General features: G+C 47.5%; 1 protein-coding gene across 4 annotated transcripts in view; it reads left to right on the top strand.

The window, feature by feature from the left end:
- The first annotated feature begins 12,694 nt into the window (after positions 1 to 12,694).
- Positions 12,695 to 20,507, top strand: part of LOC130485169 (galactosylgalactosylxylosylprotein 3-beta-glucuronosyltransferase 1-like) — a 71,178-nt gene continuing 63,365 nt past the window's right edge. For all 4 annotated transcript variants that reach the window (XM_056858288.1, XM_056858287.1, XM_056858289.1 and 1 more), the window contains exon 1: positions 12,695 to 12,787. The gene's annotated coding sequence lies outside the window, so the exon portion shown is untranslated. The remainder of the gene's footprint in view (positions 12,788 to 20,507) is intronic.

The raw sequence follows: 20,507 nt of genomic DNA, 5'->3' as shown, positions 1-20,507 counted from the left end.
CAGGGGATGATATGGATCAGGACCATTAAGGAAGAGGGGTTAACTCTTCCAGCCCCGTGCCATTTCCTTGATTAAACTTGCTGCCTGACAGCTGTTGACCCTGGTAGGGGGGAAAGACAGGCAAAGAAAGGATGCGTGTCTTTTTTCCCTATCAGAGCTAAAAACAGCTCAAACGCCCAGTTTTAATGAGGGAAATCGTTCTAGGGGAAAGAATTTACCTTTCCCACCTTCCCAGCAGCTCTCATCCACATCCCCCCCCCCTGTATTTTTTAAGGCTAAATGGTACATTGTGGAATCTGATCACAGATCATCAGTGGGTAGTTTGCTGAAACAGCTGTGATGAAAAACAGAATTCCATCAACATGCAAAAAGGTGAATTGTGGATCTGCTGAAATTCAGATTGGGCATGTGCTGGAAAAGGAAAGTAGGTTTTATGCTTTGGCCTTTCCATTGTTTTATTAGCATTTGGGGGGATTAAAAGAGCACAAATTCTTCCCCTCTTTAAAATGTTAATTACAACACAGAGAGCCTGGTTTCAATTTGCAAACCGAAGCAGGGTTGAAGGGTTAAGTCCTTTCTTCCTTCCCTGCATGAACCAGCACTGCACATAGGTGCAATTTATTTATTTAATTCATTTTTATGCCACCCTTCCTTTAAGGCACTCGGGGCAGCATATGTTGCTCTCCCTTTGTCCATTCTGTCTTTACAACAACCCTGTAGAGTAGGTTAAGCTGATAGATAATGACCGGCCCAAGGTTGCCGGGTACATTTCATGGCAAATTGGGATTTAAACCGTCATCCTGGTGCTAGTTCAGCTCTCTGACCGCTACACTTCATTGGCTTTTCATTTACTTTTTGCAGACAGATGGAGAACTGTGATTTCTCTGTTGTGTCTTTTGGGGCCCTCTACCTAGGTTTGTTGTAGCTGTGTAGTGTGTGAAATTACCCTCCGGTGCCAAGTGCTGCTTTATATGCAGTCAGCAGAAAACTGTCTCGCACATATCGCCCTGCCAGCTTCTGGTTATCCCTCTGCTACAGTTTTACAAATGTCATTTTGCCTATAAAATCCTGCGTTGATGCCTTTGACAGTGTTCTCAATCATTTCTGCTTCCAGAATGACTGATATTAAAAGAAATATTCCCTTGTTTGTTTAAAAGAAGATAATGGGTTGGAGCCTAACAGTGCAGCCCTAAGGAGAGTTACTCCAGTCCAAGCCCCTTGAAATGAATGGGCTTTGAGTGGAGTAACTCTCTTTAGGAATGCACTGAAAAGATCTCTTCCACTGAGGTAACAGCACTTTCACCAGTGGAATGGCACTTCCATTAGCACAGGTGCATGGGTGATTTTTGTTGATTCCCCCCCCCCCAATGGCTAGGGTTGCCAAATTCCAGGTACTAGGTGGAGATCTATTACAACTGATCCCCAGCCAACAGAGATCAGTTCACCTAGAGAAAATAACCGCTTGGGCAATTGGACTCCATAGCATTGAAGTCCCTCCCCTCCCCAAACCCCGCCTTCCTCAAGCTCCGCCCCCAAATCCTCCTGCTGGTGGCGAAGAGGGACCTGGCAAACCTACCAATGGCAGACCTCCACTTTATTTCCTCATTGGGTGGGGGGGCTGACCCCCAAAGAACAGAATTTGGGGGACTCTTTTGGCTGCAGTGAGAGGGAGAGGCTGTGAAGTCGCTTTCAGTTCTCTTTACTGACTTCCTTGGATCAATACATGACCAAAGGCTGTGGTCAACAGAAGAAACAAGATCATGTCAAATCTAATTAAAAGGTCCAAAACCTAAATGACCTTTATAAACAGCCTAGGATGTCCCTGGAGTCTAGAACATAGAAAGCGCAGAAAATTTGAAAATGAATGTAACAAAAAAGTTAGACAGCTTAAAAAGAAACTCAGCTAACAAGATAGGAAAAAATCTCACACAATTATTTATTCATTAATAAGGGTCATTGTGGCCTGATGAGATTTCCCACATGGTAGCCACAACACTGGGTTTTAAAAGGTCCTTTTATTGCCAAACGCTTTCCTGAAACACTGGCAATCAGTAACTCTACCATACACAGAAATCTGGAAAGGAGTATTATTGGACTTAGTAGTGAATGGGGGGAAATAGGATTTAAAAAACTGGGATGGAGGAATCAAACGATTTGCGAAACGTGATATACTTGCTTGTAATTGCTTGGATACGTTTTACCTTCAGAACCCCCTCCCTCTGGGACTTCTTTTTGTGTTATTTATTGGTTTTGTTTCTTTTCTTTTTCTTTCCCACCCCCTCCCCTTTTATAAATGTTCTTGCGTTCATCCCTGAGCTTATGGGAGGGAGGGGGTGTTTGACGCAAGCATTTCATACTGTATTTTTTAAAAAAATGACAGTAAACTGTAAGTAAAAAAATAACAGTCAATCTATATGGGGTGGCTCTATCACATTTACAAAAGACATTTGTATGGATACTTTATTATTCATTAGTAGTTGTTACCATTGATCACAGGGCTCAGTGCACTGTCTGGTAAAACGACTTTAACAGAACGATAGCCCAGTCCTCTGAGACCACCTTATTCCTAATAAAAGTGTGGGTTTTTTGCCATAACGACCCTTATCTATGTATATGGGGTACAACAGCAGATTATAACAGGGTCTAAATCTATAAAGGATTTCCCTGGAGGTGGGGGAGGGGATCTGGCATCGTCTTTGATGGAGGGTTATGGCAGGAAGATATTCCCAGGGGCACCGTTGCAGATTGTAGGAGGAACTAGCAAGAATCTCACCAAGATTTAAATGCAGGGGGTTGCTCTCCTCTGCACTTGGAAAAGAGTAAGTCCCACTAAAGCCAGAACTTATGAATTAGGACTGCCCAATATTCATAATTAGGAACATTTAGTATTACACTATTGATTATACATACACACACAATATTTTTTTTAATGTGCCTTTTAAAAGTAGTTGATAAGGCTACTTTTTATGGGACATAATAATTATAGCAATTTTATCCACATAGGCTGGTAACTGTACATGCTCTTTTTAAGCAAAGAGATTTATAACTTCTAGAACTCAGATGTGTTTAATTGCTCATAACAGAAGGCTGTACAGTGATGAAACCAGGGAGTAAGCCAGAAATATGGTTTCTACTGAAGAAGAACCGTGCATGCATCACCATCACCGTTCCCCCTAAATGGTGTCCTTGGTCTTTCCCAAATGTGATTATTCCTAGTCCTACCCTTTGCTTTGAGGGAGGCAGAGAAGCAGATGGCTGTCTGGCAATCAAGAGCTGATATATTGGATGCATCATAGCAAAACTACCGCTTTCCTGGGTCTTCCCCACATACATATGCACACAATATGTGACTTTTCTCCCTGGGCAGCTGAATCTGCCCAGTATGTACAGCAGCGTCAATTATATCTCTCTGCTAGAGTCCAGCCAAGCAAGGCCAGAGGTTAGAGATGGGGCTCTGCTTCTCATTACGCCACGCAGCTGGGGCTGAGCTAGGATGGATGAGGGTGTCGAAGAACCTTGCCCAGGCGATCTGGTGGGGAACTTTGCTGCACAGCTTTCTTAGAGGACTGCCATCCAAATGACGCAGGCAAAGAGAGAGAGAGAGAGAGCACATATTGCTCAGAGGCAAACATCAACAAGCTCTGACCTGGATAGCCCAGGCTCGCCCAATCTCATCAGATCGCGGCAGCTAAGCCGGGTCGGCCCTGGGAGGAAGAAGAAGAGGAACAAGAAGAAAAGGAGGAGGAGGAGTTGGTTTTCACTACCGTGAAGAGTCTCAAAGCGACTTGCAATCACCTTTGCCCCCCCCACAGACACCTTGTGAGGTAGGTGAGGCTGAGAGAGTTCTGAGGAAACTGTGACTAGCCCAGGCTTGCCCAATCTCATCAGATCTCGGCAGCTAAACAGGGTCGGCCCTGGAAGGAAGAAGAAGAAGAGGAGGAAGAAGAGGAGGAGGAGTTGGTTTTCTCTACCGTAAAGAGTCTCAAAGCCACTTACAATCACCTTCGCTCCCCGCCCCCAACAGACACCTTGTGAGGTAGGTGAGACTGAGAAAGTTCTGAGAGAACTGTGACTAGCCCAAGGTCACCCAGCAGGCTTCATGTGTAGGTTTGCCAGGTCCCTCTTTGCTACCAGCGGGAGATTTTTGGAGCAGATCCTGAGGAGGGCGGGTTTGGGGGAAGGGAGGGCCTTCAAGGCCATAGAGTCCAATTGCCAAAGCGGCCATTTTCTCCAGGTGAACAGATCTCTATCGGCTGGAGATCAGTTGTAATAGCAGGAGATCTCCAGCTACTACCTGGTGACTGGCAACCCTATTCATGTGGAGGAGTGGGGAATGAAACCTGGCTCTCCAGATTAGAATCAGCAGCTCATGTGGAGGAACGGGGAATAAAACTGGTTCTCCAGATTACAGTCTGCCGCTCTTAACCACCACACCGCACTGGTTGGTATTTGGATGGGAGACCACCAAAAAAGACCAGCGATGCTGTGCAGAGGAAGGCAATGGCAAGCCCCATCTGAACATCTCTTCCCTTGAAAACCCCATGAGGTCACCACAAAACAGCTGTGACTTCACGGCAAAAAAAAAAAAATCAGCAAAGGGGCCCCACAGAGCCAAATATTGATTCGGCTCCTCTCTCTGTACCTTCATTCTATAGAAATAGTGGTAAATGTGATTGATCCTTTAAAGGATCAGCTTTGGTCAGTTGTGGGAATAAAATATTTTAAAAATAAGCTCCTGGTAGCAAGATATCTCCGTACTGGTTCTGCAACAGTTTCTTTGATTAATCTGTTAGATTCTTCATAAAGCCAGTTCCAATGAACTGTGGCAGCGGGTTTGTTTATTCCTACATTTAAAATAATTTTATCATTTTTGCCATTCATACAGCATGTGTTCTTCCTCAACTTGGCCCTTAACAGAGCAATTGTGGGCAGAGGCATAGGTAATGATTGTAGATTAATAACAGCTAGAAAGAGAAAGGCAGACTGTAAACGAAGTAATAAGTAATTCTTTCCGTCCAAATCCTGATTAAAGAATGACACTTATGTTTATTGATTTGGAGATTTACACCTTGCTTATCTCCTCAATCTCCTTTCTGGGGACCCCAAAGGGGCATATTTGAACTGAAATATTTGATTAGGAACAACAAATAAATAAATAGAGTAGGGTTTTAATCTTATATTCAAACAAATCCAAAAGTTTTATGTGGAAATTATTTTTATTAACACAATACATCTGAAATCTAAAGAGAACATAACATGTATTTCCCTTGAATTGTTTAAATTTAAGCGGGGGAGGGGGCTCATAGCATTGAAAACAGTTGATACATTAATTTTAGCACACTCAAAAAACTGTTTATGATATACCTGGGAAGTGATTATCCACACATCTATTTCAATAGAATTCAGCTTCCTTCACTCACCTTCTCTGTAGCATCATTTGCATTACTTGTTAGTTCCATATCAGATAGATGATTACAGTATCTTTTTCCAAAAGTGAGAGGAGATATATAAATAATAACTTTAGCTTTAGTTTAGATTTGTCTTGTGTAGACAATTAAGTGAATTTGTCACTTTATTTCTTATTTATGGTTTTCTTCCCCCTCCCCACAAATCAATAAACAATACATATTGTGTCTCACTTTATTTCTGGGGACGGTCACCTGAAAAACATTAGCTGAGAACTGCCAGCATTGTGTAGTCAAACTAGGGTTTGAGAGACCCAGGTCCAAATCTTCACTCTGCCAGTGAAACTCCCTGGGTGACCTTGGGCCAGTCACACTGACTCAGCCTAACCTACCTCACAGGATTGTTGTGAGGGCAAAATGAAGCAGGAGAGGACGATGTTGCAAGCCGCTTTGGGTACTCATTGGCAGGAAAAGTGGGGTATAAATGTCTTTTAAAAATAAGCTTGCCTAATACTGAATGGCATGCATTAATTGCTCTTAATTTTATGAAATGTTTAATCCTTAGAAAGGGAACAATTTTTGCAGAAAAAGAAAGGCAAATCTTCCACGCCACATCTCTGCTTGACAGGGTTGCCAGGTCCCTCTTCGCCACCGGCAGGAGGTTTTTGAGGTGGAGCTTGTGGAGGGTGGGGTTTGGGGAGGGGAGAGACTTCAATGCCATAGAGTCCAATTGCCAAAGCAACCATTTTCTCCAGGTGAACTGATCTTTATTGGCTGGCTATCATGCCATTAAAGGTGACTGAAACTGAACTATTGGCTGGAGATCAGTTGTAATAGCAGGAGATCTCCAGCTAGTACCTGGAGGTTGGCAACCCTACTGCTTAAGGCCACCCTGGAGGCATCTCCTGCACATTCTTGTCACCCCCACTGATGCTGGCAGTTTTGAAAAGAACAAGTCAGGGTTCCATTCCCTCCGATGCCCTCAACTCAGGAACTAGAAGATTGCCCAAGAAACCCCACCAGAATCACAGGGGCCTCTGAGACGTTCATCCATTTCATGATAGACAAGGTGCCTTATAGGGTTGCCCAGTGCCCACCACCAGCTGGGGCCTGGAAATCTCCAAGAATTAAGACTGATCTCCGGACAATAGACATCAGTTCGCCTGGAGCATAATGGCTGCTTTGGAGGGTGGACTTGATGGGATTATCCTGCTGAGGTCCCTTCCCTCCTCAAACCCTGCCCTCCCAAGGCTCCACTCCCAATCCCAACCCAGAGTTGGCAAGTCTAGGAGTCTATAAAACACAGAAGAGAACTCCCCCCCCCTTTGTATTCTGCTTCTTCCACTTCCACCAAGAGATTCCAATGCCACCATCTTCTGGGCATGGAGTATAGGTCACTCGGGGTGTGGGGGGGGAGGTAGTTGTGAATTTCCTGAATTGTGCAGGCGGTTGGACTAGATAACCCTGGAGGCAGAGTTGCCAGGTCCCTCTTCACCACCAGTGGGAGGTTTGGGGGGCAGAGCCTAAGGAGGGCGCGTTTTGGGGAGGGGAGGGACTTCAATGCCATAGAGTTCAATTGCCAAAGCGGCCATTTTCTCCAGGCAAACTGCTCTCTATTGGCTGGAGATCAGTTGTTATAGCAGGAAATCTCCAGCTAGTACCTGGAGGTTGGCAACCCTTCCTGGAGGTCTCTTCCAACTCTAAGTTTCTATTATTCGATAGCAGGTGGTGTGCCCTCCAACCTCTTCAGCCCTGATGCTCTGTCTGGCCCTAATCCCTATGTGCCTTCTCACAAGTCTTCGCACATGCACTGAAACTCACAAGCCCTTCCATGTGAAAGAGGCTTTTTACCCATTATCAAGAACAACTGACTATTCGAGCTGAAATAAAGAGGGGGGGTGTGGAAATCACACATGCATTATGTCGCTTGAAAGTTGGTGAAAGGTACCTGCAGGTGTCATGACTAGAAAATGAAATTCTGTGGGGTGTGATTGGTGCACCAAAGCCGGGTTTTATTGGATTCCCAGTCATACACAGTTGATCTATTATGTCTGAAGACATAAGGAATTCATACAATTTTCCATTCCAGCAATTTTGCAATTTCAGCCCTGTTTACACCAATCTAGGAAACACATCTAGCAACAGCAGGCTGCTGGCTCCATTATATGGAGATGTGAGAAATTGCTGCACAAAATGCATATTCAAAATAATCTAATAAGGATTAGTGCCAAGTGGATTAAGGCAGACAACTCTGGACATTTCGGCCCCTTCTCCCCTCCCACTGTTTTATGTGCATACAAATGACTTTAATACAGTTCTGAATTCTCAAATATGCAGTTAATTTGACTGAAGGCAATGACCCAAGGCGGAGTTGCATCCACGTGCTAGCCTTTAATGCATTTTTGCATTGATGACTTTAATACAGTTCCGAATTCTCAGATATGCAGTTAATTTGACTGAAGGCAATGACCCAAGGTGGACTGGCATTCACATGATAACCTTAATGTATTTTTGGTGTCACCTGTGAACCGTGAACAGCGCTTCACTTTGAGCTCATTATTGGCATAGGGCTGCATAGGAGCATACCAATTAGGCAAGTTGGAGAATGTCCTCTCCTGGAGCAACTAGCAAAAATGGGAAGGAATAAGCATAAAGCAAACCACAGAAGAAATCAGGAGATTGAGACTGGGAAGGACAGCCCTGAAGGAGCTAGAAAAGATTCTTAAATGTAAGGATGTGTCACTGGCAACCAAGATCAAGTTAATTCATGCCGTGTGTGTGTGTGTGAAGTGCCGTCAAGTCGCAGCCAACTTATGGCGACCTATTTTGGGGTTTTCATGGCAAGAGACTATCAGAGGTGGTTTGCCAGTGCCTTCAATTCATGACATAGTATTCCCTATTACTCTGTACGGGTGTGAAAGCTGGACAATGAAGAACGCTGATAGGAAGAAAGTAGATTCCTTTGAAATGTGGTGTTGGAGAAGAATGTTATGGATACCCTGCCCCCCCCCCAAAAAAACCCAGACAAGTGGGTTATAGATCAAATCAAGCCTGAACTGACCCTAGAAGCTAAAATTACTAAATTGAGGCTATCGTTCTTTGGTCACATTATGAGAAAACCAGAGTCACTGGAAAAGACAATCATGCTAGGAAAAGTAGAAGGCAGCAGGAAAAGAGGAAGACCCAACAAGAGAAAGATTGACTCTATACAGGAAGCCACGGCCCTCAGTTTGCAAGACCTGAGCAAGGCAGTTAAGGATAGGATGTTTTAGAGGACATTGATCCATAGGGTCGCCATGAGTCAGAAGCGACTTGACGGCACTTAACACGCACACATCACAAAAATTGCAGGCTGCTTAAAGCTTTAGCTTAGTAGTTAGGATCTCAGACTAAGATCTGGGAGACCTAAATTTCATATCCCTACTCTATCATGAAAACATTTTTGAGTCACTGCCTCTACCAGCCTAAACTACCTCCCGAGGTTTCTGAGATGAGGAGGAAATGGAACAACCATCTTGTATGCCATTTTGGGTCCCCATCGGGGAGAGAGGCAGGGCATAAGTGAAGTAAAGAAATAAATAAAAACGAAGAGCACAGAATAATCTCAATAAACTTCACCCAGCTTGGTGAAGGGTTCTGGAGAATGCAAAAGCTCACACACTATTAAGTATAATTTAGGGGGGAGGAGGAGGAGAAGGAGAAGGAGAGGAGAAGGAGAAGTAGTAGTAGTAGTAGTAGGTGGGGCTGAGAGAGCTTGAAGAGAGCTGTGACTAGCCCAAGGTCCCCCAGCTGGCTTCATGTGTAAGAGTGGAGAAACAAATCCAATTCACCAGATTAGCCTCCGCCGCTCACGTAGAGGAGTGGGAAATCAAACCCAGTTCTCCAGATCAGAGCCCACCACTCCAAACCACCGCTTTTAACCACTACACCATGCTGGCACTCTAAGTTAACCAGTGTGGTGTAGTGGTTAAGCTGTGGGACTAGGAGGTTCGAGTCCCCACACGGGCCATGGAAGCGTGCTGGGTGACCTTGGGTTGTAGCAGAGGCAGGTAATGGCAAACCACCTCCTCTAAACACCTCTTGCCTCGAAAACCCTACGGGTTTGCCATAAATCAGCTGTGACTTGATGGCAAAAAGTAAAAATAAATAAAAAGTAGCAGATAGGTTTGGCTCTGGGATTTTGTTTGCAACCAATGCAGCTACCTGTGGCCTCATTTTAAAATGGAGTGTTTTTCCAGCCAATTTATGTATTTACCTTTGCATTCAAGGCAGTGCCACAACACTGCAGATTCAGGCTGTCACCTGATTAAACTTAGATAATTAACCTTTGATCAATTGATTAATTGGATCAGCCTAAATATGAATAAAAGAGTGTTTCTGCAGAAAAGTACTGGTTTTTAGATCACTTGTCCCATGAGGCATCATCTTATAAGGGGCCTTCATTCGCCAGCTCAGGGAAAAGGGGATCTTTCTTCTTAGATGATGCCTGCCACCCACAGTCACCATATGACACATTATTATTTTTTTAATCTGATGACTGGTTAATAAGGCACAACTTTTTAGTTAAACAGTTGGGAGTCAGTTAGCCGACTGACTTAGCTAAATGGCCTAATTACCAATCCTGTGGGGTTATTGACTATAACGAGGGTGTGTGATGTGACACAGGGAGCAAGCCTAAGCAGGTCTACTCAGAAGTAAGTGTCATTTTATTGAGTGGGCTTACCGCCAGGAATGTGTGGTCAGCATTTAACAGACATGTATTTTAAATACCTGCGTTGCAACCATGTATGCTATAGATCAGAAGATTCGAGTCCAATAGCACCTTAAGGACCAATGGGATTTCCAGGGTATAAGCTTTGGAGAGCCAGTGTGGTGTAGTGGTTAAGAGCGGTGTTTGGAGCAGTGGACTCTTATCTGGAGAACCGGGTTTGATTCCTCACTTCTCCACATGAGCGGCGGAGGCTAATCCGGTGAACTTGATTTGTTTCCCTGCTCCTACACATGAAGCCAGCTGGGTGACCTTGGGCAAGTCACATTCTCTCAGCCCCACCTACCTCACAGGATGTAAGCTGGTTTGATTCTCCCTTAAGTGGTAGAGAAAGTCAGCATATAAAAACCAACCCTTCTTCTTCTCCTTTCCTCAGATACCAATACCGTATATTAGCTCCGTTCACACGCTGCTCCGTGGCATGGTAAATAAATTGCCATCTCTCTGAGATGGGGCATTCGGCCCCCAAGCGAGAGTCCGTGATCGCCTGTAGGGAAAGTCTGCATGGGAGGTTTTGCCTTGGATTTGCTGCTCTCTAGATGCACATTTTCCCCATCCGAATTCTTAAAACTCTACATGGGGGCTTATTGTTGAGTTTTAAGAATGTGGATGGGGGAAATGTGCATCTAGAGAGCAGCAAATCCAAGGCAAAACCTCCATGGACGTTTCTCTGTAGCAATGGGAAAAGAGTCAAACAGCAACCCTAAAAACATCCACCTGTTTTTAAACGCCTCCCTTTGGCATTCAGTCCCGCATTCCCAAGGTTGTGCATTTATTTGCTTTCCTTCTAGCCCACCTTTCTTGCAGAGGCTCAAGACCTACTCCTGCAGCGGCCCATGCATGCCAGGCAGAGCCGGTGCTATCACTAGGCGAACTAGGCGGTCTCCTAGGGCACAGGCCTCAGAGGGGTGCAGACTGGCCTGAGGGGCACAGTTTTAAAACGAATTAGTTTCTTGAAAAAAAAATGCAACTGACAATTTATATATTTTTATTTTAAGATAAGTACCACAACAGTGCTATGGAACAGAATTAATGATAACATCATACAACATTTTTTGCTTTTATTTTTTTTCTACAAGACAATTGGTTAGCAATGGGGGGAGCACAAGTAGTTAGCCTTGCCTAGGGCACAAAAATGACTGGCAGGCATCTGACGCCAGGCATCAGAAGAGGGGGACTCTGTGCGGCGTTCCAACGATCACGTCTGGAAAAGCCTCTTTAGCCATTTATGCATGAGAGGTTTTGCCTTAGATCTGCCTCTAGATGCACATTTTTCCTATCCAAACTCTCAAAACTCTAAGGCCATTTATGCACGGGAGGTTTTGCCTTGGATTTGCCACTTTCTAGATGCACATTTTCCCCATCCGAATTCTCAAAACTCTGCAGGGAGGTTTAGTTTTCACCATTTATGCATGGAAGGTTTTGCCTTGGATTTGCCACTCTTTAGATGCACTTCCCCCCCATCCATATTCTCAAAACTCAACAATAATCTCCCATGCAGAGTTTTGAGAATTCGGATGGGGGGGAAAAACGTGGATCTACAGAGCAGCAAACCCAAGGCAAGACCTCCCATGCATAATAACTCAAAAATAAGCTCCCATGCAGTTTTGAGAACTCAGATGGGGAAAACGCGCATCTAGAGAGCAGCAAACCCAAGGCAAACCCTCTCATGCATAAGCGGCCTTCCTCTTCAGCACTCTTTAAGTATTCCTACTTGGAGGATTCGACTGTGGCACTCAGCAGAGAGCAGCTTCACGCCACCACCACCCCTTCACAAGACCTCACTTATTTTATTTGTGGGGGGGGGGAGTAATGCATGCAAAAGGTTCTTGGACGCGCGGGCGACTGCAGGAACAGAAGAACCCGTCGGTGGCGGATAGGATTCAACCGTGTAGGATTTTTATTCCAGCGCACATAGGGCAAAAACGCATGGGGGCTTCTGCCTTGGATTTGCATTGCTCAGTCTAGATGCCCATTTCCCCCATCTGAATTCTCAAAACTCTGCCTGGGGTGGGCTTATTGTTGAGTTGTGAGAATTTGGCTGGAGGGAAATGTGCCTTTAGAGAGCGGCCAACCCCAAGGCGAAACCTCCCGTGCGTTTTCGCCCCCGTGCAATTGGATGGAGGGGGGGGGGCGGCGTCCGCGTCCGCCGCTGTTCCGCACCACGGAAAAGCCGCGTACCGCTCCGCTCTGCAGGTTCGCCTCTTGCGCGCTCGGCCCGCTGCTTCCCCTTTTAAGGTGGCCCGGCCGTCCGCCGCCCGCTCCGCCCGCCGCGCTCCGGCGGGACGGCCTTAAAGAAACCCCCTCGCCTCCTTCCCCGGCGCCGCTTTGTAAGGCAGCTCCGGGACCCTCCGGCGCTCCAGTCGCGGGCAGGCGTGGCAAAGAGCCGGCCGGGAGGCGAAGCGCCGGGGAGCCGCCGCCGCCAGTGGGGGGCACGAGCTGCACCCGCAGCCCGCACAGCTGCAGCCTGAAGCCGGACGGACGCCTGCCTGCCTGCCTCCCTTTCCCATGCAGAGGGCAGCCGCCGCCTGCTCGCCGGCAGGTCTCCCGCCCGGGTGCTCCTGGCGATCCCGGTGACTGACCCATGGAGCAAACCGGCGCAGGGTCTTCGCAGGTAAGGCACGGACGGGTCTCCGATCCAATCCCTCCCCTCCCCGTGTTTAACAAACAGAGAGGGGGGCGACCTGGGCTCTTTTTTGTTCCCCACGCAACGTTTGAGGAATGGCCCATTGCGTTGCCCGCTAGCCGTGGGACGGGCTGGGCGCAGCGAACTTCGCAAGATGCTCGGCGGAGCCCGTCCGGATCGGGGATTCGGCTGCTGGGGTTTGGTTTTATTTTTATTTTGTTGTGTTGCTCTTTTGCAAGGGATCAGATCATCTCCCGCATCGTGTCCCCCCGGGCCACTCTGAGCATCCCTGCTGAGCCCCCCCCCCCTCTATTGAGATTTGGCTCTCTGCCTTTACCAAGATATCTCATATTGAAGGGCCACGGACAGCACCTGCAGGGGTATTGGCACAATCTATTGATTAACCCTTTCTTGACCTCCATTTGAGAGGTTTCATTTGTGACGGGGGGGGGGAAGGCTGAAGGGATGCGCTGGTAAAGAGAGCTGAGAAGCCCACTCACTTCGGGAGAAAGAACAAAGCGTTGGCAGAGACCCATTCCTTGCTTTCCCTAATGCCCTCACAAGCCTCCTGGTATGTTTGGAAGGGAAAGAGGAAAACACATTTTGCCGCCGCTGGTGGAAAGGGGGGGGTGTCACAGTACTGCCAAAGGTATGCCAAGATGGGGGGGGGGAATAGGAAGATGGGTTGTCAGGATGCCTTTTATCCAAACCAACTCTGAAAGCGGGTATAGGTTAGAGCGCCGTCTGACAACTAAACAGAATAAAGTATTATAGGAGTCTCATATTGTTTGCCCTTGTCACTGTAGATCTAGTTCTCTGTTCCCTGTGCTAGCGTTAACAGCTTTGTTTGGGATGGATTTGACAGAAGCAATAGTTTCACTTTTCTGGCCGTCCTGCTCAGGCAAGAGCTATAAGATAGGGGCAGGTCTCAGGCAGCAGGTGCAACCAGGGCTTAATTTCCAAAAACAGTCAGGCCAGGCTTGTGGGTCCTGGCTGGGCATTCTCACTTTCCAAGGTACAGGAGGTGTGGGGAAGAGTTTTAGTTGCAGATTGTGGCAGGGTGCGGGGGGGGGGGGGGGAGGAGTGCCCCTGCATGCTCGAGAATTTTCCAGGGCCCGGCACTAGCCTGAAACCCAGGCTCCCCAGCAAAATCCGTGGTGACATGTTGAGATGTTGCACAGACGACGCTCTTTGTGCAAAGGATGCGTTGGTGAGAATAGTAGATTGTAAGTACTGTGCAAAGGTGATGCTGCAGCGGCAGGTCTTAATCTTTGCAAGTGTGTGTGCTCTGAATGGTAGGTGGTGTACGACCTAGCTCTAACGTCTGGGGATGCTTACAGAGCTTTGCGTACATACCTTCGGGTTGCTCCCGGGGCTTGAAATTCTGCACGCCAAGGAGAAGTTGTAAGAAGCGCAATTCCCATCACAGCGTTGCAGCCCTTATCTGCTGAAAAATCTGCCTGCAATGGGATGTGATTGTTCGAAAGCACGGGAAACTATTTGTTTGATCTGGATTTGTCTAATGATCTGATCTTGCACGCTCTGAAGAGCAAGAGACGGATCATGAATAGCACTTCCCAACTCCGTTTTACCCCCGCTGTGGGAGAGGGATGATATTTTCACTGTGTGCAAATGGGGATGGGGGGGGGTTTAGTACTTTGTGTGCAGCCTGCTTCTGATTTGCCGCTGCAAACAAGCTACCGTTTCCCCAGTTATTCCTCTGATCAAGAGGGCCCAGAACGGTGACCAGTTCGAAGAGGCCACTGCCGTTCTGATGAGACGTGGGCTGAAAAACATCCAATTCCAGTCCAGCTAATTTGCTGTGGCTGTTGAAATTCAGGAGCGAGATGTGCTCAAAGGAAGTTGAACGGCTGCTGGCTCCTTGGATTTGAGGGGGTTACAAAGCAGCGGGGGGATGCAGTGGGACTGGCGTGCGGGGCACGGGAACTGGAATGACAGTTTGGACGAAGGGGGAGAGGCTGGAAGGGGAGGAAGAAGCCCTCAGGAATTATGGATACCAGCCATGACAGGCAAGGGTCTACCAGTGGCAACTGCAGATTTAATTCTGGTAACCAGTAGGGAAAGCCTCTAGTATGGTCTACGGCAGGAGCAAGGCGTTTTTAAAAACTTTGTGGAGGCCACGAGTACGTCTTTCAAAATGGCGCCTGCGTGGGATGCGACATCAGCATCGTAGTTCAGCATCGTAGTTCAGAGCTCACCAGCCTCTTCTCTCCTCTGGTAAAGAAAAAAGGCCCTCAACCCATCGGCCAGGCAGCAAACACAAAAGGGATATACTTACTTTGTTTATGTGGAGTAAGACGCCGGCTAAAAACAATGACTGACCTCACCACACACATTATGGTTCGGTTCAGACGCTAACGTAAAAGCAGGGTTAATGTGTGAAACCAGGACTGATTGCTTACCTCCTGGTTTTTCTCAGCTAATGCTGGTTTGATTTCCTTCTCTCTGGGACCTAGGTGGACCGCACCTAGAGGACAAGCCAGGATTAAATCAGGGTGTCTGCATTCAGACATCACGTGAAACCACCGTTTAAGACTTATCCTGATTCATAAACTGATTTGCAAGCTCAGTTTGAGGGACTCTGATTTCCTGCAGTTAGTGGTGCGGCCTGCATTCGGTCATACTAACCGCAGTTCGTTGAACTAAACCGTGTTTTTGCAGGTTGTCTGGACTGTATCCAGTCTTCTAGGCGTATGCCTAAAAATGACTGCAAAAGAGAGGTTTGGACATTTGTGTGTCGCACGGGTACACACTTATCAGAGAGATGGGTTTAGTGGCTGAGATTTCCTGTTGTGTACGCTTATATTTATTGCTGTATAATGCATGAATTGATCCTAAATGGAGAGAAGGGAAGCAGGGGGCTGCATGACAGTGCATGGAGAAAGTTGTTTCCAGGAATGCCCAAATGGGAACTGGAGGTCAGAGTTCATACTTTTTGGCAAATCAATGGGAGGTGAAGTGTGGGTGTAACAAGTGGATGTTGCGGGCTGAGAATGGGAGAAACGGGCAGAATTTTGTAGGGTTTGTAAGAAAGAAAGAAAAGGGGAGTAGCTCTGGGCAAAGTGTGCAGATGTTACTGTGTGTGTGGAAGGCTGCAGGTTTCTGCAGATGTGTACTCCGAGGCAGATTCTTAGGGTTGCCAACCTCCAGGTACTTCTTACAATAGGTCAATAGGACAAATAAATGAACATCTTGTTACAAATCTGTTATACAACATATAACAAAAAAACATGGTAAGCATGAACCAGGACACGGGTGGGACAAGTCCCCGGTAAACGATCTTGTTTCTTCCTTCTTCAGCCACCTGTGTCCAGTCCCGTGTCCTCTTCTTATGTTGCTTTGAATTGTATTAATTTCACAATTTCTTTTCAAAGCATAAGCTTTATGCAACGTGGTTGTAACAAGAGCCTAAGCTTCTTGTATGAAGATTGTTGAGAGCATTAGCTTCATATAGCTAATGCTCTCAACAATTCTTCATACAAGAGTGCTGGGTCAGCATTTTTGGTTACCACTCTTAGGTGTGGCCCTCGAGCAATGCTGCCGATGAAACCTGGTGAGCCTCCACACACTTGTTTTTTTTTCCAGATGTGCACCTAAGAATTTCTAAAGGACACCTAAAAATGTAAAAGGCAAGTGTTTGATAAAACACATCATATAGATGCCCTCAGTGGGGAGAGAAGATTAACTGCGGTTTTTTGTTGAGTGTCTCTTCAGTGGCAGACCCAGATTTCTTTACTGTGTGTCTTAGGGAAGGGTCCTGAAGAACCACTGACTGTCTCTAGTCTCTGCATGTTTGGTGCTGGAAGCCTCTGCGATTTCTCCTGTGAAGGGAGCTAGGCAGGAGGAGCTGGGCAAGACATCCCTATGATCTTGCCATGTCAGGCTACTCCTGTACCTCTGGAACACAGTGATGACCCTGTGCATTCCCAGCAGCTAAATCAAAAGCTCAGTGATTGCATTAGGAACGGATATCAGCTTAACCACACCAAGAGCCACGCCCAATGAACAACTGCATTGCTACCCACCAATCACAATAATGTTTGCCAGTGATGCCCCTATATTAGCCATCCATGGAAGGCACCAGTCAACATGCAGAGATGGCAAGAATGTCATGATGATGTCATGGAAGTCACCCCTCCCCCACATACACAAGTATGTTGGGCTGGACGATACAGGTGGAGGTGGTCCTTCAAGTAACCTGGCCCCAGGCCATTTAGGACCTTGAAAGGTAGAGCAAGCACTTGGAATTGTGCCCAGAAACAGATGGGGAAGCCAGTGCAGATCTTTTAGCACAGGTGATTCAATCCAATCAGCTTGCAACAATAATCTGACTGCCTTGTTTTGGACCAGCTGAAGTTTCTGAACAGTTTTCAAAGGTAGCCCTCTTAAAATGCATTGTGTGTGTGTTAAGTGGCTTCAAATCACTTCTGACTTATGGTGACCCTAAGAATTAATGACCTCCAAAACATCTGATAGTTAACAGCCTTGCTCAGGGCCATGGCTTCATTTATTAAGTCAATCAAAATGTATTACAGTCATCTAACCTGGGTCTGAGCAGAGCATGGATCACCACGCCCAAATCCCGATGGTGGCTGGAGATCTCCTGCTATTATAACTGATTTCCAGCGATAGAGATCAGTTCACCTAGAGAAAGTGGCCACTTTGGCAATTGGAGTCGATGGCATTGAAGTCCCTCCCCTCTCCAAACTCTGCCCTCCTCAGGCTCCACCCCTCCAGGAATTTCCCAACCCGGAGCCTGGCAACCCTACAGATAAGCCAGTCATAAACTCTGTCAATTGGGGTGTGAGTTTTGACAGTAGCATAGGGCAGTAGAGGTGGTCATGGGTTTTGTTCTTGCAGGGCTCTTGTGCCTTTGGGAGTGGCGTGGCCAACAGAAAGGTAGTGGGGGTAGCATTTTGCTGTCCTGTCCTGCTGGGCCCAACTGAGCCTGTTACAAAGGGACAGGAACTCTACAAGAACAAAACCATGACAAGTCTACATCAGAACCTCTGGCTTCTCACTGCTGCCGCCACTACAGGCTTTCCTGTTGGCCTACGTGGTAGAGAACATCTTTGCCTCCGTGATTATTGGAAGGCTGCCTGCTTGCCTGTGGAGGGGGGGGGGAGAAAAAGAAACACGGGGATTGCAATGCACAGTAGGTAGCATCTGCAGCAGACAGTGCTTGATATTGAGCGCTCTCTGAATGGGTAGCCGAGAAACGGTGCCACCCTCTAGGTGCTGTTTCCATTGTACGTGCCTCAGCCGGGATTGCCATTCATCCAACGAGTGTGCGCTCAACTGGCGGCTTCCCTGACAGCTAAGTTTGAGGCCTTACCTATTGAGGAAGAGGAAGGCACTGCATGCCCATGTGCCACAGGGTTTTCGTTTCCAGCCACTGTTTGTTCTGCTGCCGTGTCACCCTGCAAGGAAGAGTAAGGTGTGGGTACTTGGCCAACCCTTGCTCTGCTGCCCTTCTGAAAAAGACCCTCCCCCAGGGCAGGCTGCCTCTTTGCCCTGTGGACTGGGAGATGCTGTTCCAAGCTGTTGGTTGTGGGAAGGTTGTTGATCCAGTAACCCATGCCCTCCGATTGCAGGGCGGGAGGAACAGACACTCGGGAGTCGGAGTGCTCTGCTAACCTTGGAGAGCACAGGGGGGAGTGATGGAGGTAGTTAGGAGTCCAGGCTTCTCCTCCATTTCTTGCTTAAGTGGGGTGCTTTGCCCTTGAAGCAGCAGCTGCAGGAGCTGCCTGTGACAAGAGTGTTGAGGCAGCGTACCGGCAACAGTCTGAGAAGATGCCTCATCCAACTTCCCTTCCTCTGTTTATTATTCAGCCATGCACGGTTTGTACAAAGCAGTTTGTTTTGTGCTAAATGCCCTTTCAGCATTCTCTCTTATCAGTCTCCCCATATGTGTGCTCCCAGTTCTCTGTGCTGGGGTGGGGAGAGAGACTGCCGTGACCCCATGACTTAATGCACATGATCTGCCCTCCCTGGCTTCACTAAGGTGTCTTAGAATTGGTTTCTGGGTTAGTCAGGCTCTTATCCTCATAGATGGAGGGGGGGAGCTTGAAAAGGTGGGGGCCTTGAGCGGTCTGGGGCTTGCACTTACCTTCACTGGTTTTCCTTACTCCACCTCTTTTGTTGGCTTGTCCAGGTGGGAGAAATCTCTGAAGCAGCATAAGATTCTAGAGATGCCCTATCCTTCCCCAGTAAGGTAGCCAACCTCCAGGTACTAGCTGGAGATCTCCTGCCGTTACAACTGATCTGCAGCCGATAGAGATCAGTTCGCCTGGAGAAAATGGCCGCTTTGGCAATTGGACTCTATGGCATTGCAGTCCCTCCACTCCCCAAACCCTGTCCTCCTCAGGCTCTGCCCCAAAATCCTCCCACTGGTGGTGAAGAGGGACCCAGCAAGCCTATTCCCCAGACATTGCTCATTGTCGCTCCTGATGTAGGCAACATACCACCTGTGTGCTAGAGTAACCTGGAAGAAGAGGAAGAAGAGTTGGTTTTTATATGCTGACTTTCTCTACCACTTGAAGAAGAATCAAACCAGCTTACAATCACCTTCCCTTCCCTCCCCACAACAGACACCCTGTGAGGTAGGTGGGGTTGAGAGAGCTCTAAGAGAGCTCTGACTAGCCCAGGTCACCCAGCTGGCTTCCTGTGTAGGAGTGGGGAAACCAACCCGGTTCACCAGATTAGCATCCGCTGCTCATGTGGAGGAGTGGGGGATCAAACCCGGTTCTCCAGATCAGAGTCCACCGCTCCAAACCACCGCTCTTAACCACTACACCACGCTGGAACCACTACGACTGGAATATGCAATGGTATCATAACTTCAGCATAAATCCACGGTGGCAACATAGCATTTCGTTCCGTTGGCACAAGGGGCTTCAGTGGTGAACCTGTCCCTCGCCAGCTGACAATGGAACGTCTGTGTCATGGCAATGGGTAGGGATGTGGTGTGCTCTCTTTCAAAATGCCAAGGAGTGAAAGATGTGGGTCTCCCCCATCCCAGCCAGGGGCCAGGCGCACAGGGAGTATGATTACCACCCTTGCCTCACGGGAACGGCAGCAACCACTTAGCATTGCTTTCCATGCACTTAACTCTGCAGTGAATAAAGACTTGGGGGGGGGGGAGTAGGAAAGGGGAGAGAACCTGTAGCAATTAAAGCTGAACGTCGTGTGTTTTGAAAGTCTATTGATATTGAATTAAAGCGTGCTGCATGCCAAAGCCCATCCGAATTACCACCAAGCTGAAGATCCATTAATAAATCGTTTCCCACTTTTAGAGCAATCTTTGCCCTGGGAGTGCTATTCAAGCCTCTTATGGAGGGGGTGGGAGCTGAAACAAAGATCCAGCACACATGTGGGGGGAAGGGGAGCAGCAGGCCGTACACCCTCCCTGCGTATCAATCGCGCATGGGCTTTTTGCACCAAGGAGTTTGGCACAAATATAAATGGTGTGTGTCAGGGGGGTGGGGGATGCTGTGCAGTCCAGGAGAGCAAGGCTGCTAATAAGATTGAACATTTGTTTGGAAGGCTGGCACAGCGTCAATCCCGTGGCGTTGGCATAACGTAGTGGCTAAGTGCGCAAGCTGTGGTCCCACTCCGGTCTCCGCGTAGCCCAGCCTCTGCAGGCAGCTTTACCCCTGCCCTCAGTACGGGATAATAACACTGGCTG

The sequence above is a fragment of the Euleptes europaea genome, chromosome 12 (genome assembly GCF_029931775.1).
Source record: "Euleptes europaea isolate rEulEur1 chromosome 12, rEulEur1.hap1, whole genome shotgun sequence".
Lineage (NCBI taxonomy): Eukaryota > Metazoa > Chordata > Lepidosauria > Squamata > Sphaerodactylidae > Euleptes > Euleptes europaea.
The sequence above is the reverse complement of the archived record's forward strand: the minus strand, read 5'-3'. Positions and strand labels throughout refer to the sequence as shown.